General features: G+C 39.4%; 1 protein-coding gene across 1 annotated transcript in view; it reads left to right on the top strand.

The window, feature by feature from the left end:
* fz2 (frizzled 2) overlaps positions 1-15,720 on the top strand; it is a 223,244-nt gene that overhangs the window by 69,749 nt on the left and 137,775 nt on the right. Inside the window, exon 3 of the mRNA XM_069503099.1 lies at positions 670-710. The gene's annotated coding sequence lies outside the window, so the exon portion shown is untranslated. The remainder of the gene's footprint in view (positions 1-669; positions 711-15,720) is intronic.

Here is a 15,720-nt window from a genome sequence, read left to right as displayed (position 1 = left end):
TGTCGTAAACGCCGTGGAGCTCCGCCATGGGGTTACAAGACCACCGTGATGTACGTCCCTACACTTTGTTATAAATTGGTATTCGCATTCAAATCAAATCAAATCAAATCATTTATTTGCACGATTGCAGGTACAATGATGGTGTTACAGTGGTTTATTTACAGCTACAATCCGCCATACAGTGGGCATGCAAAATTTATTTTCTTATTATCTATTATTAATAAGCTATTTTATAACTTTATTTTTTAGAATTATAATGTTCAACAGTCACATATCACATAATATAATATAATCCGATTGATTCAAACATCCGCATTCGCATCCGCGGATGTCAAGATATTGGCATCCCCAATAACCCTGTATACTTATTTGTCAAAATCCCGTGGGAACTGTTAGATTTTCCGTGATATGTATTACCAAACATAGACACACAAACTTTTGTGCGTATGTGTATGTGTGTGTGTGCGTGTGCTTGTGTATTTCGTAACAAAGTACTCACACATACTTTAATTTTAGGGTATGTGCGTACTTTAGACATAACAGTTGACCCATAGAGTTAAAATGGCGCTTGAGTCGTTTTTTTCGACCTATTATTACATTATACCCACTATACTATTTTATGAAATTTAACCTATATTAAATTAAATATTATAATATCTTTTGTTGCAGATAATAAAGGAACGAAGAGTTCAAACGACTCAATATAAAAGGTTAGAAGTAATTATATTAGAATTCTATAAAAAATAAATTGAATAAAACCATATTTTTTTGTCATTTATTATGTTTCTCAATATCCATTAGGCTCAACTCACGCCTTCTGAATGGAGCGGAGCCGAGGCGTAGCGAACAAACTCGACAATAACACACTGAGATTTAATTACTTTAGAGTGAAACCTCACGATGCGTTGCGATGGCGGTGCGGCACCTGAGCGGTGCTGGTGCGTCATCGCTGTACCATACCACACGATGCGTTCCGAGTCGTCATACGGCGCCGCACGCGAAACGGACTTAGGACCAAAGAGACGAGGCGGGGAGTGGTGATGCATTGCCATTCGAACCAGCCTCTGGATATCGCATCCGGAGCACTTTTGGCTACCAGGTCACGGTTGACTTATTGAAAATTCTTCTTAAATATTTAAAATTATTTAAACTCCCTTTCGTAAATATTACCAGAAGACCAATTTCAACCCTGTTAAATGACTGTAAGTAAATAAAGCTGAGTTAAAGTTGCACAGAAGACTCTGTATACTGCCTCGCCGCTACTTCACTCTGCAGGTGTGCGTTGCCCATTGGCAAATTGCATCGAAATAATCGTATCGAAAAACTAATTATGCGTAATGATTGATCGCATTAGTTACAGCTATGAAGTCACTAGCTGATGCCCGCGACTTCGTCCGCGTGGAATTAGGTTTATTAAAAATCTCGTGGAAACGCTTTGATTTCCCGGGCTTAAAAGTAGCCTATGTCATTTTCTAGATCTTTATCTATACCCATGCAAAAACTTACGTCAATCCGTTGCACCGTTGCGACGTGATTGGAGGACAAACCAACAAACCAATAAACCAATTTTGCATTTATAATAAGGGTACTAATTTCTAACCGTGTTTGGTTGCAAGAAATCTGTAATCAATGTATTTGGTACCTACTGTATATCATTAACCACCCACACGACCCTTAATACTGCATTCACCCATGCACCATACCTAAAGGTATGATTCCGAACCACGCTGCACGCAGCAGCGCTGGCAACAGTGCTGTCACCAGCTGTCACAGTCCTGTCGCGGCACTATTGGTCCCCATACAATCTCTATAAGCTTATTAGACATTACATTTCGAGCTGGTGGCAGCACTGTTGCGGCCGCGCTGCTGCGTGCAGCGTGGTTCGGAATCACACCTTAAGGCCTCCTACGCACTGGCGACCATAGACGCGGCCAGGCCGCCGCGGCTATGGTCGCCGGTGCGTAGGCAAGCGCGACATGTGGACGGCCGAAAAATTTGCAGTCGACTTCATTGGACTTTATTGGAGTAATCATTTGATGCTAAATCCCATAAACCTCTTCTATTTTCAACTTCAATTATGAACCTTTCCGTGTCGAAATTGGCCATTGTAAAATAATCACTCTGTAGCTAGCTACACGTCTGGTCGCCGCGGCCGATGCGGTAGCACTGATGAATTTTAATACAGAAGTGATGTTCTCGACGGCCACGATTGGTCGCTGGTCGCGTGGCATCAAATTGGACGCCGCGGCCAACGGTGGCCGCTGGTCGCTGGCCGCTAAGTGCGTAGGGGCTATAGCGATTGCCATATAAAGTCCAGAATTCACTGGCCGCCGCGGCCAGGTCGCGGCGACCATGGTCGCCAGTGCGTAGGAGGCCTTACTGTAGAGGTTAGGTTAAATGCGTTACGCAGCCAAGGCGAATAATTATTAAGTTATTAAATTCTAAGTTAATCCATACTTCCATACTAATACTAATAATATAGGTGCTTAAAAGCAAAAGTGTTGTCTGTCTGTCTGTCTGTCCGCTAGCTTTTAACGACCTGTTCGTTCAACTGATTTTGACGGAATTTGGTATACTTAGGGATAGCTTGCGTCCCGGGGATGGGCTAATAGGCTAATTTTTATCCCGGAAAATCAAAGAGTTCCCATCGGATTTTTAATAAACCTAACTCCACGACAAAGTCACGAGCATCATCTAGTCTAAATATATAAAAGAAAAAGGTTACTGACTGACTGACTGACTGACTGATTTATCAACGCACAGCTCAAACTACTGGACGGATCGGGCTGAAATTTGGCATGCAGATAGTTATTATGAGGTAGGCATCCGCTAAGAAAGGACTTTTGAAAATTCCACCCCTAAGGGGGTAAAATAGAGATTTGAAATTTGTGTAGTGCACGCGGATGAAGTCGCGAGCATAAGCTACTAATGTATAAAATAAAATAACAAATACCAATCTATGGCTACGGAGTTAATTGTGCATAAAATTGAATAGGAGTCATGTACCTAGTCATTCAGTATTACCTATAAACTTGTATTCAATAATATAATAATTGCAGGCCGCCTCCCGCGCCTTGTAATCGTTCCCGACAGCTGTTTTGATTACTTTAATTGACATTTAACTTGGCAAACAATATACAGGGGCAGACAGATCCATGAGGGTTAAAATATAAACCTACTTTTTAACTAGCATAATTTTTTTACGGGTGAATACAGGAACAGTTTATTAATTTAAATGTGAAATCAATGTATTTTTTACTTAATTTAAATTTTAAAGTGTCATTAAAATAGGTGGCTCTATTTCATGTTTTGAAATAGAGTCACCTCGGTCACCCCTATTAGGTATGGCAAAGTATAAAAAATATATTTATATTATATAAAATATACAATTAATAAAACAAAATAAAATATGGTACCACGATGAACAGTGTGTACATTAAACATTAGACCTCTTCAAAGATTTTATTAATACTTATTTAAATGATGCCAGCGATTGCGTCCACGTGGATAGAGGCTTTTAAAAACTGCGATAAAAAGTAGTTTTGGGTGTATTAGTTAAGGGTGCTCTTGTGATCTGTGATTGTCTTATGATCTTCATTCCCAGTCATATAGATCAGAGTAACATTTATTAAAAAGCTTTTTGGCACACCTATTTTCTGCTTAATCCTTACGAGTAACACACATTAAATAAATGCAAACATATCAACTTTTTAACAAAATAGGCATGTTTTATGAATCTCATTTTTATTGCATGTCTGTTTTGTACTTGATCTCTACAAGTCAGGTATTCCAGTACCCGTAGTACAAGATTTTACGTCTCACCAAACCAAACCAAATTCGAGAGTCGAAATACTTCCGCGTTACAGTAAACTGGATCTAAAATACCTTGTTTTAAAACTCAAGTTTTTCTACACTTCTACAGCCAGCGCTCCAAGCGGAAACATTGCGAAATTAAAATCAGTGGCATTGAATATTTGACTTCAATTCAAGGCTGTTTAGGTCCATTTTACTGTAACGCGGAAGTATTTCGACTCTCGAATTTGGTTTCGTTTGGTGAGACGTAAAATCTTATACTACGGGTACTGTTAGTGTGTTGCGGTGCGCGGGCGCCGCGTGGGCGGAACAATGCTGTATTCGCGAATCGTTATGTATGATAATGTATTTAGCGGGTTTCCGCCCAATGTTGAATGTTTATTCATCTTTATGCAAACATGTTGCTGCAAAAAAATTATTTTAAAATCGTAACACCTCGAAACTTTGACATGAACACAGACTTCTTAAGATCTTCGATTTTTCTTAGAATAAGGAACCGATTTTCAACTTCCCTCTAGTCTCTGCGTATTTTTTAATTATTTCAAACTAGCTTATGCTCGCGACTTCGTCCGCATGAACTACAAAAAATTAACTTAAACACCTATTTTAGCCCCTTAGGGGTTGAATTTTATCTAATTTTAACCGAATGAGAAATCGGGAATTGAGAGAACAGCTGTGATAGCCTAGTGGTTAGGACGTCCGCCTTCTAATCGGAGCTTGGGGGTTCAACCCAGGGCACGCACCACTGTCTTTTCGGATCTTGGATCTATGAGCCTTTTAAGTAATTTAATATCACTTGCTTTAACGATGAAGCAAAACATCATACGGAAACCTCCATGCTTGAGAGTTTTCCATAATGATCTCAAAGGTGTGTGAAGTCTGCCAATCCGCACTCTGCCAGCGTGGTGGACTATGGCCAAACTTTTCTCATACTTGAGAAGAAACCCGTGCTATGGGTTGATCATGATGATGATGATGATTTAACTTTTAAATTGTAATATAATAAACACAATTACAGCTTATCCGTCTATTATTTGCAAATTTTATACCACACATTGTTATCCTAATGCAGCCATTTGTATTTCTAATCATGGTGTCACCACAGCTTAGCAACCATACCGTTAGGAAAAAACAAAATTGGAAATGCGAAATCACTTGATGTGACAACTCTATTAAAAATTGGTTACTAAAGTAACTAGCTGCCAAAGCCATAATAATATTATAAATGCGAAAGTGTGTCTGTCTGTCTGTCTGCTAACTTTAAATGGCCCAACAGTTTATCTGATTTTGATGAAATAAACTGTTGAGATAAGTATTGAGATAGCAATAAAGGCTTTTTTTTATACGTAAGGATTGAGACCACACCACAAGTTCCGTAACGCATTGCATTGCAAAAATTCTTTTGCACATCGCTTTTGTACATTTTGTATGACTACAGGCAGGTCGCACCACTGAATGTGGTTGGCACTCTTTTATTATTTATTTGTACCTAAAACATTTACAGTAAAGAGAAAAAGAAAGCAAAAGTGGACAGGAAAGCACTTATCTCTATGAGAGATCTCTACCAGTGACCCTTGGCAGTGCGAGTGGTTGTAAATTTTGCAATACGATGCGCTGCGGCCTACGGACCGTAACCTTAACTGTCCATATGAATAACATAAGTATGGCAAACTGTATGATTACTAAACAGTGGTATTACTCGAAACCTCCGATCTCTCGAGTCAACTCAGGATTCGAATGGACGTTTAAAACGGAATCGATCGTGGGACTTATCGATAAAACTGCGCGTGCGCTGAATAAAGTGCCCACTTTGCATGCGGGCGACAAGAAAAAATACCCGGATGGTGCCAGAATTCCCGAGAAATAGTTATGACGCCCGAGGGACTTATTCGACTGTCGATGAACTGGCTCACCAGTTTGGCGAGAGAAAAACAATGTATATATCTGGTATACGCTTATTATAAATTTTTTTTTTAAAAATCACGATTTTCGATCAGTAATCGATGACTTATGAGAAGCAGCCAAGCGCTAGTCTATAATTAAAAAAAAACCAGCCAAGTGCGAGTCAAGCTCGCGCACTAAGGGGTCCATACTACAGCCGTATTTTTCGACATTTTGCACAATAATTCAAAAACTATGATGCATAAAAATAAATATAAATCTGTTTTAGAATGCACAGGTGAAGACCTTTCATATAATACCCCACTACTACACTACCCCACAGACAGACAACAAAGTGATCCTATAAGGGTTCCGTACGGAACCCTAAAAAATTGTGGGTATATGAACTAATAATTAGTATTTTCAATTTTCAAAGTAAGATAACTACAACAAGTGGGATATCATATGAAAGGTCCTTTACCTGTGCATTCTAAAACAGATTTTTATTTATTTTTATGCGTCATAGTTTTTGAATTATCGTGCAAAATGTTGAAAAAATACGACTGTGGTACGGAACCCTCGTGAGTCAGGCTCGTTGCGCGAGCCTGACTCGCACTTGGCCGGTTTTTTTAAAGAATACTAGCCATATTATTAATCATGACTAATACTCCCCTTTCCCCTCCTACTAAGCGTAAAACTTGTGCTAGGAGTAGGTACCACAATAGTGCCGAGAATTTTAACCGCCGGTTAGGATTTCAGTCCACTTTAACCGTTGAGCTATTGAGGCTCTCAGGCCTTGCAAGATGTAGTAGGTATTCCGTATTATGCAGCAGGAGCCACCTACAAGCTACGCGGCGCTGTTTGTACATAAACATTACCCAACAGTCAAGACGAAGACAATGGCTGTACGCATTAGCGGTATGTTAATTTATACTTCCCCGCGCCGTATCTGTAAGTAAAATGTTTTCGGTTAGATTAGGTAGGCACCTATGAGGCCCTATCTCATAATTGAAATGAAAGACAAGACAAGTCATCAAGAGGGTGTTAAGAACCTATTTATATACCTATATTTCTAAATAATATGTGTCCCGGCTGTACTCACGTGTGTAGTCGACGTTAGCCCGACTAGTTTCGAACCCATACGGGGTCCTTTTTCAAGGGAGTCCTTTCGCGCACGCGCCGCGGGGACTTTTTACTGCGGGACGCACGTGCCGCTGCCCGTAGCGCCCGTTGTGAGGGTGGCTGGGGTGGGGGGGAGACAGCTGCCGATCGTCTCCCGACAGTTCCTGCTGTTCTTCATCACTGGAACCGTCACCGACATCCAGGCACGCGGAGCTAATGGTGTCCCGTCCCACGACTGATGCCCTTGTCTTAGCATCAAAAAGCGGTTTCCACGCTGAGGGTAGCATCCATCCAGTGGCGTGCAGGTCATAGAGGCATAAATGCACTGCTTACCCCAGTTGTAATAGCTCAATGCTTATTTTTCATTATGAACTGCCAGTGAACAGGTTCCTACTTAACTAGTGCCTACCCTGACTTGAAACCCTGTGCACGCCACTGCATCCATCCATTGTCATTGTGAGTAAAGCCGGGACAGATATTATTTAGAATGGAAATCACTCACGGTAGTTTAAATACTAAAATACCTATATTTGTTATGGAAATAAAATAAAATATCAGTACACATATTATAAATGTGAAAGTGTGTTTGTTTGTTGATTTACTGGTTTGTTAGTCTGTCCTTCAATCACGTCGCAACGGAGCAACGGATCGACGAGATTTTTTGCATGGGTATAGGATGGGTACCTGGAGAGTGTGACTACTTTTTATTTTAGCAAATCAAAGAGTTCCCACGGGATTTTCAAAAATCTGGATCCACGCGTACGAAGTCGCAGGCATTAATTAGCAAGTAAAACATATAAATGAAAATAAATGAAAGGAATTTATTTATTTCATGTAGGATAGCATGTGCTACTTTCTTATGATAAAGTTATTACTATACCACCGGTTTGTACTGAGATGATTGATGGTAGATTGACGGTAGATGTTATAATACGCGACAGGTTGAGATGGCGACCTGGTCCGGCAGAGCGCGAGTGACGCGGGTGTGCGGGGCGTCCCCTCTCCCCCCTGCCTCATACCCCGATTGTCATCTCAACCTATCGCGGACTTTACCTACCAACCTGAAAATAAATCTATGGACTATGTAAATGGACGACACATTACATTAATTTATTTTATGTTTTGAAAATTTTTAATCGGAGGAAGTATTATTTTATCGTTATAGGTAGACTAAGATCGATAGGTATATTATGTAGAATAGTGTTTTGTACTTTTGTACCAAGTTTTTACAAGCCATTCGGTAGGTTTTTAATTTTACCTACGGAACTTAGGTTAGGGACCTCTTATATTTTCTGTCGATTCTCAGTAATTTTCCCCAAAATCCGTCACTATTTTCATATTTTCCCCTATTTTCCACTTTACTTACTAACATAATATTTCACCCTAGCAAACATAGCTGCGACGTAGAAATACATCAGAAATATGATCAGTCACTTTCGGTGACAAGTGACAATGTACCTACCCGTAGGTACATTAGTGTAGTGCTCTGTCGACGGATGATTTGGCATATAACTTAAGTGCTTATTTATGTACTCAATTGATTTTATTTGTCGTTCCCATTCTCGCAAATATATATACTTCCATACTTCAATAGTAATATTATAAATGCGAAGTATGCCTTTCTGTCTGTCTGTCTGCTAGCTTTTTACGGCCCATCCGTTCAACCGCTTTTGACGAAATTTGGTACAGAGAGCTTGCATCCCGGGGATAAACATGGCTACTTTTTATCCCGGAGAATCAAAGAGTTTCCACGGGATTTTTAAAAACCTAAATCTAGTAATGTGCAATTTCATTCAAGTAGACTCAGAGACCTCGCTTTGCCGGTCAATTATCTTACAAATCCAACTTATTGATAATCAAAAAGTGGTACTTATGTTGCATAAATTTTATTCGACTTTGACTTTGAATTTCAAGAAGAACTGTTTTCCTTTCAATGAATGAAAAACACACCGCATGAAAATACAACATTACAACATTTTCATACACTCCAACTTAAAAAAAGATAGCCATACAAGTGCACACACAAAATGACAATTCGCTCATTATTTTTCACACACTTTCAACAATTTCCAACCGAGTCTGAGGTGCTTCTGTTCGAGCGCTGATTGTCCCGGGTTCGCACCCGCGTGCAAACAACTCAAATGACGCTGAATTATGTTCTCTAGGGCCTTTTTAACACTTAGATGACGTAACGAGGCCCTCCGCGTCGTTCATTAACACCTGTGCGCTGTAACGAGAATCACAACGCCGTCTCTACACGTGCCGACATACAATCAGGTGACGACACGAGCCAATACGGACTCAAAACTAATTTATTCAAGCGTAACTACTTGAAAAATGCAACTAGATTGCTCACTTACCTACTACGCCAAACATCTGGTAGTCCAAAAAAGATTTTGACTTGTAACCACTAACCAGGAGAAGGAGCAATCCAAAAGCGCCCTAGCGGCTAGCGGTCCCTAAAAGCAGAGATGTATTGCAATTTACAATCAAGTCGACACCACAATATGATATATGCACCTGGAAAAATATAGCCAAGTGTTTCAAGAATATTTTTTTTTTAAAAAAGAGGAATATAATAATTCACTATGAAAATGCCTACTAATAATTTTTAAATAATCTTTTTGGCTGACCGGGACAGACTTTGATGAATTGGGGTAGAATCTTTACATCAACCCGAGTGAAACCTACCTATTTTTTTTTTTAAATTCAATGGTGGCTGTATCGTGCGATTGTCAAATGTGAAAAGTTTACTTTTTAGTTTTTTGGCCGGCCAATTGTTATTTTTAATCACAACTTGTGTACCTAAAGCCAACTAAAATCAGTTGGCTACCAGCGTACTAAGTTGGAGTTGGAAATTGGTTCGTCTGTAGATGCTTAATGATATAAATCTACTCGTTGGCACGTCACGCCAATAAAAATACTTTTTTGAATGGGATTGTGGCGTGAAATTACGCTTTTTAGGGTTCCGTACCTCAACCCTTATAGGATCACTTCGTTGTCTGTCCGTCCGTTTGTCGTGTCTGTCAAGTACCTAAGAACCTATAGGGTACCTACTTCCCGTTGATCTATAAACATGAAATTTGGTAGGTAGGTAGGCCTGATAGCACAGGGTAAAGAAAAAATCCGAAAGCCGCGAATTTGTAGTTACATCACCAAAATAATTAAAATGTGTTCATGACCAAATAATTAGTATTTTCAATTATCAAAGGAAGATAACTATATCAAGTGTGATATCATTTGAAAGAACTTGTATATTCTAAAAAAAAAAATATTTAATTTTATGCATAATAGTTTTCGATTTATAATGCAAAATGTGGAAAAAAATACCTGAATACGGAACCCTCGGTGCGCGAGTCTGATTCACACTTGGCCGGTTTTTTGTATAGTAAAAGAATAAAACAAGAGTAAAATGGGTGTGATCATTGATCTGCCTACTACAGTGCCACGATGGCGGTAGTAGAATGTAGCGTGGAATGGGATGTCGATACGAGAGCGCGCAAAAATTCTTTTATTATCGTTTGATGAATCGTTTGCGGATGAAAGGCGAGTACATGCGACTGAAATGCGAATGTTGAGATGGATGTGTGGTGTGACAAGGATGGATAAGATAAGGAATGAATATATAAGGGGTAGTTTGAAAGTAGCGCCAGTGGTAGAAAAGATGAGGGGTAATAGGCTGGCATGGTATGGGCATATAATGCGGAGGGAAGAAAGCCATGTCACTAGAAGAATGTTAAGTATGCATGCGGAAGGAAAAAAGAGGAGAGGACGACCAAAGAAAAGGTGGATGGATTGCGTGAAAGAGGATATGCGTGAAAAAGAAGTGGATAATACGTTGACGAATGACAGGAATGAGTGGAAGAAGAAGACATGTTGTGCCGACCCCACGTAGCGTGGGATAAGGTAAGGAAGAAGAAGAAGAAGATTGTTTGACTAGCTTTTTCCCTGCGGGATTTAGGTTTTTCGCTATCTAGTTGGAATTATTTAAAATCCTTTCTTGGTGAAGGTTTACGTTATACTTAAAACTAGATGATGCCTGCGACTTCGTCCGCCTTAGGTTTTTTTTTAAATCCCGTAGGAATCCCCTCTTTAATTTTTCCGAATAAAAATTAGTAGCCTATGTTACTTATATCCATGAAAAAAACGTTGCTTCATTGAGGCATGATTGCAGGACAAACTAACAAAAAAAACTTTTGCATTATAATATGGGTTAGGATTTGTAGGATTATTGTTATCTAGGTGTTGATTTTATATTTTAAAAAAGACAAGATATTTCTTCATTCTTTTGCGATAGATACTTTAAACACGACGTTAGAGCAAGTAGAATAGAATAGAATAGAATAGAATGTTTTTTTATTCATGTAAACTTTTTAAAAGTGCTTATGAATAGTCAGGTAATTTTAATTTACCACTGGTTCGGAATGCCGTTCCTACCGAGAAGAACCAGCAAGAAACTCGGCGGTTGCTCTTTTTAATTTTTCAATTTACAATGTTATTATACCGTACTATACAAGCCATTGCAGCCCCGTGCATTGCTGGAGCGAGTCAAATCCAAGCTTTTTTATCGTTTACATAGTCTGCGACTGTATAATATGCTTTTTTTAGGAGCATACTTTTAACACATCTTTTAAACTTGTGTAAAGGCAAGTCTAAAATTGCTTGTGGAATTTTATTATAAAACTAGCTTATGCTCGCGACTTCGTCCGCGTGGACTACAAAATTTCAAACCCTTATTTCACCCCCTTAGGAGTTGAATTTTCAAAAATCCTTTCTTAGCGGATGCCTACGTCATAATAGCTATCTGCATGCCAAATTTCAGCCCGATCCGTCCAGTAGTTTGAGCTGTGCGTTGATAGATCAGTCAGTCAGTCAGTCAGTCAGTCAGTCAGTCACCTTCTCCTTTTATATATATAGATATTACACTCATTCCCACAAATGACTTTCGCACCTTCCAGAGGCGGAGCGCAGGAGTAGCTAGCTTATTTTTGTTTCTAGTTTGCCTATCATGGAGATCACTGATTTTTTTGTAACTGTGAATGTTTTGTCGTACAAAAATTATATTATTGTAAATATATTGGGAAGCTACTGTAAGAATACCTATTACCTTAAATATCTCTCGTAGGGACTCGGGAAGGTAGTGGCCGCGCGCAGCTGCGCCCGCGCAGTTATTTGCATGCGGTATTGTTTCAACGCAAACAGACGAAACCAAACACACCCGTGCGACTAACGGTGCTTCCCGAGTTATTCCACTGACTCAATAGTATTACATTTCCTTTTAAATTATTCACTTACTGGACTTGCTGGTCAGTATACCGTACGACAAGGCTCTTTTGGCACTTGAATGACATTATTTTTTTTTAAATACATATATAAAGTTGCGTAACCGGTTGAAATCGAACCTGCATCTTCTGGATTCGCGCCCGATGCCTTGACCACTAGGCCACGGTTTCGCTTACTGCCAGTGACGAAATATGTATGTTTACTCTTGAGTGATATTGACAGGGGGGCGTCTTTGTAGAACAAAGGCTGCCAGCCATGCCAGCAAATAAGGAAGAGATGTAATGTAATACCATAATGTTCTCAAAGGTATGTGAACTCTGCCAGTCCTTTTTCTTGCATTTGTGTTTCTTTCATATCAGTTCTAAGTTCTTTCGCACGGCTTATCCGTCTAAAATTTCATGCTGTAGCTGCTTATAATTTGAATTATGTAATTTAAAAAAAAAATGTAATTTTTTATTATTAAATTAATTCTAATATTAGTAAATTAATTCTGTTGGTGGTTCAATAAAAAAATCCGCATTTGGTCAACCTGGCAGACTGTGGCCTAAACCCTTTCATTCTGAGACCAGTGCTTAGTAGTGGACTGGCGATGGGTTGATCATGATGATGATAACCTTGGCACCTCTGAACTGCGCGATTAAGGAGAGGGGCGATAAAGTTCGCGGAATGCAGGGTCACGAACCCTCCTTCTTTATCTGCCTCCATTGAGCTCATTAGACTGATTACCAAGAAGTTGCGTCTGTAACTAGTATAATTACAGAATTTTTGATAAGAAAAAACCGGCCAAGTGCGATTCAAACTCGCGCACCGAGGGTTCCGTACTCGGGTAATTTTTTCGACATTTTGCACGATAGTAAATCAAAAACTATTTTGCATAAAAATAAATAAAAATCTATTTTAGAATGTACAGGTAAATCCCTTTCACACGATTCCCCCACTTGGTCATACCTTGAAAATGGAAAATATTAATTATTTGTTCATGAACACATGTTAATTTATTTTTTGTGATGTAAACACAAATTCACGGTTTTCAGATTTTGAGCCTTTGATACTTGCGCCCTAGTGGCCATTAGGGAAAATAAAACGTATAACATTATGCTAATTGAATCACAATAAGATAAATTAAGATGGCCGACAAAGTAATACGTGACAGGAAACGTGACGCAGGACGGAATGTGACGCGACCGTGGAAGCATCGGCGACTAACAAGCGACGATTAGCTAAACCGGCAGAAAGTAATAAACATCGGCCTTTAGAATGCCATTTCGGCTTTGTAGAGCGTTGTCTCTGTCACTCATACCTATATGACGTTTTGTCGGTCTTAACGATAGGTTTTTTTCATTGGAGTGCAGCAAGCGATGACAAGTTAAAGATGCAGATGTAGTAATGGTGTGTCTGTATGTATGTGTGTTTGTACAACACGGTGCGCTATTGCTCGCGGTGACAGATTTAGCGTGGGACGGCTGTAGTTGTTGTCTGTCTGTCTGTCACGTGTGCCGAGCTGGGTTGCAACGTGTAAGACGTGATAAATGGCTGTTATGTGAGTGGTGTGATTGAAATGAATTTTTGTGTATGTTTCGACGACCTCCCTGGCGCAGTGGTAGACATTGTCGCTCTTATTAGTGGGAGGTCTCGGGTTCGATTCCTAGCAGGGGAAATTTGAAATTTTATAATTTCGAAATTCTCTCCGGTCTGCTCTGGTGGGAAGCTTCGGCCGTGGTTAGTTACCACTTACCACCCTACTGGCAAAGTCTTGCCGCGATTTAGTATTCCGGTACGATGCCGCGTATAAACCAAAGGATTATGGGTTTAATAAAACTACCATACCCCTTCCAGGTTAGACCGCTTCCATCTTAGATTGTAGGTATCATCACTTACCACCAGGTGAGATTGGAGTTAAGGACTGACTTGTATCAGAATAAAAAAAACGTTTGCTGGTTATGTTACAAAACCAGCAAAACGCCTATGAACAAATTTTCAAAAATACTTTCTTAGCGGATGCCTACGTCATAATAGCTATCTGCATTAGAAATTTCAGCCCGATCCGTCCAGTAATTTGAGCTGTGCGTTGATAGATCAATTAGTCAGTCAGTCAGTCACCTTTTTCTTTTAAATATTTAGATTCGTACTATGAGTGTGTCCTAGAAACATAATATCACAAAAATAGATCGATGCTTTTATTGTTGCTAAAATTACTTTTGTCTGTTAATTTATATAACAGGTTAGCAGTTCGCTGTTCGTAGAACTAATAAACATTAATGTTATACACTATTAAACGAACGATCGGTTTGTTTATTTGTTAATCAAAGTGGCTGTTATAAAAAGTGCACTTTTTGTCCAGTTCGGAGTTTCGTCCTAATTCTATTTAAGTACGCTAACAAGATTGAAATCGTGATAGTTTTTGTTGGTCTTATTCGTGTTTATGTAACAAGTAATACAACATAGTGTTGCTTATGATAATAGTACTAAAATATATAAGGCTCTATCTTACTGCTAACGGTCTAGACTAGAGTCTACCTAGAGTAGACCTACTATCAGAGCAGATCTATCACAGCTAAATATTGTGTAGAATAGTTGATTAATTAAAAATGTGTATGTGTGTGTGTGTGTGTGTGTGTGTGTGTGTTGTTCTCAAATATGAGTGAAGTCTACTATTTCATATTTGGCCAGCGTGGGTGACTATGGCCTAAACCTTTTTCATTCTGAGAGGAAACCTGTATCTAGGTACCCTTTGATGAGTTGGTAGAGCTAGAATATGCCGAAACGAAAAATATTTATTGCATGTAGGTTAACATGTCATCATCATCATGATCAACCCATCACCGGCTTACTACAGAGCACGGGTCTCTTCTCAGAGTGAGAAGAGTTTTGGCCATAGTCTACCACGCTGGCCATATGCGGATTGGCAGACTTCACACACCTTTGAGAACATTATGGCGAACTCTCAGGCATGCAGGTTTCCTCACGATGTTTTCCTTCACCGGTAAAGTAAGTGATATTTAATTCATTATAACGCACATAACACCGAAAAGTTAGAGGTGTGTGCCCGGGATCGAACCCCCGACCTCCGATTAGAAGGCGGACATCCTAACCACTAGGCTATCACAGCTTATAGCACAGGTTAACAATGTTAACATGTAGCTCTTATAAATGCCAGGTCAACTACCACCACCACCACTACCACCGGTTCGGAAAGAAAATTCTACTGAGAAGAGTCGACAAGAATAGTTTAATTCAAAATTCAAATCATTTATTTAAAGTAGGTACTAATTTAGGTACTCTTTTTAATGGTCGGGATACAGATGATAGTGGTGATAATAAAACTACGAGGGTTCCAAACGCGTCCAGCAGGCCGATTCAGAACACTTCGATAACATAATTATCGATCGATTCGGTAAGTTGTACGATAAGATGTATTTTCAATTCAGAATAACCGTATCGACAGTAAAGTTGTCGAAACCGAAACCGAATCGAACATACGTAGATATCGTACGATTACGACTATCAAACGCTATTCACAACAACTTAATCGAATAAGATTATCCGAACGTCCGATAATTTTGGATGATTACTTATCGAAAGCTACAGGGCATCGGATATCCTACGTACCGCGTTAGATAC

The sequence above is a fragment of the Maniola hyperantus genome, chromosome 14, assembly GCF_902806685.2.
Source record: "Maniola hyperantus chromosome 14, iAphHyp1.2, whole genome shotgun sequence".
Lineage (NCBI taxonomy): Eukaryota > Metazoa > Arthropoda > Insecta > Lepidoptera > Nymphalidae > Maniola > Maniola hyperantus.
This window is presented reverse-complemented; position numbering and strand designations above follow the sequence as displayed.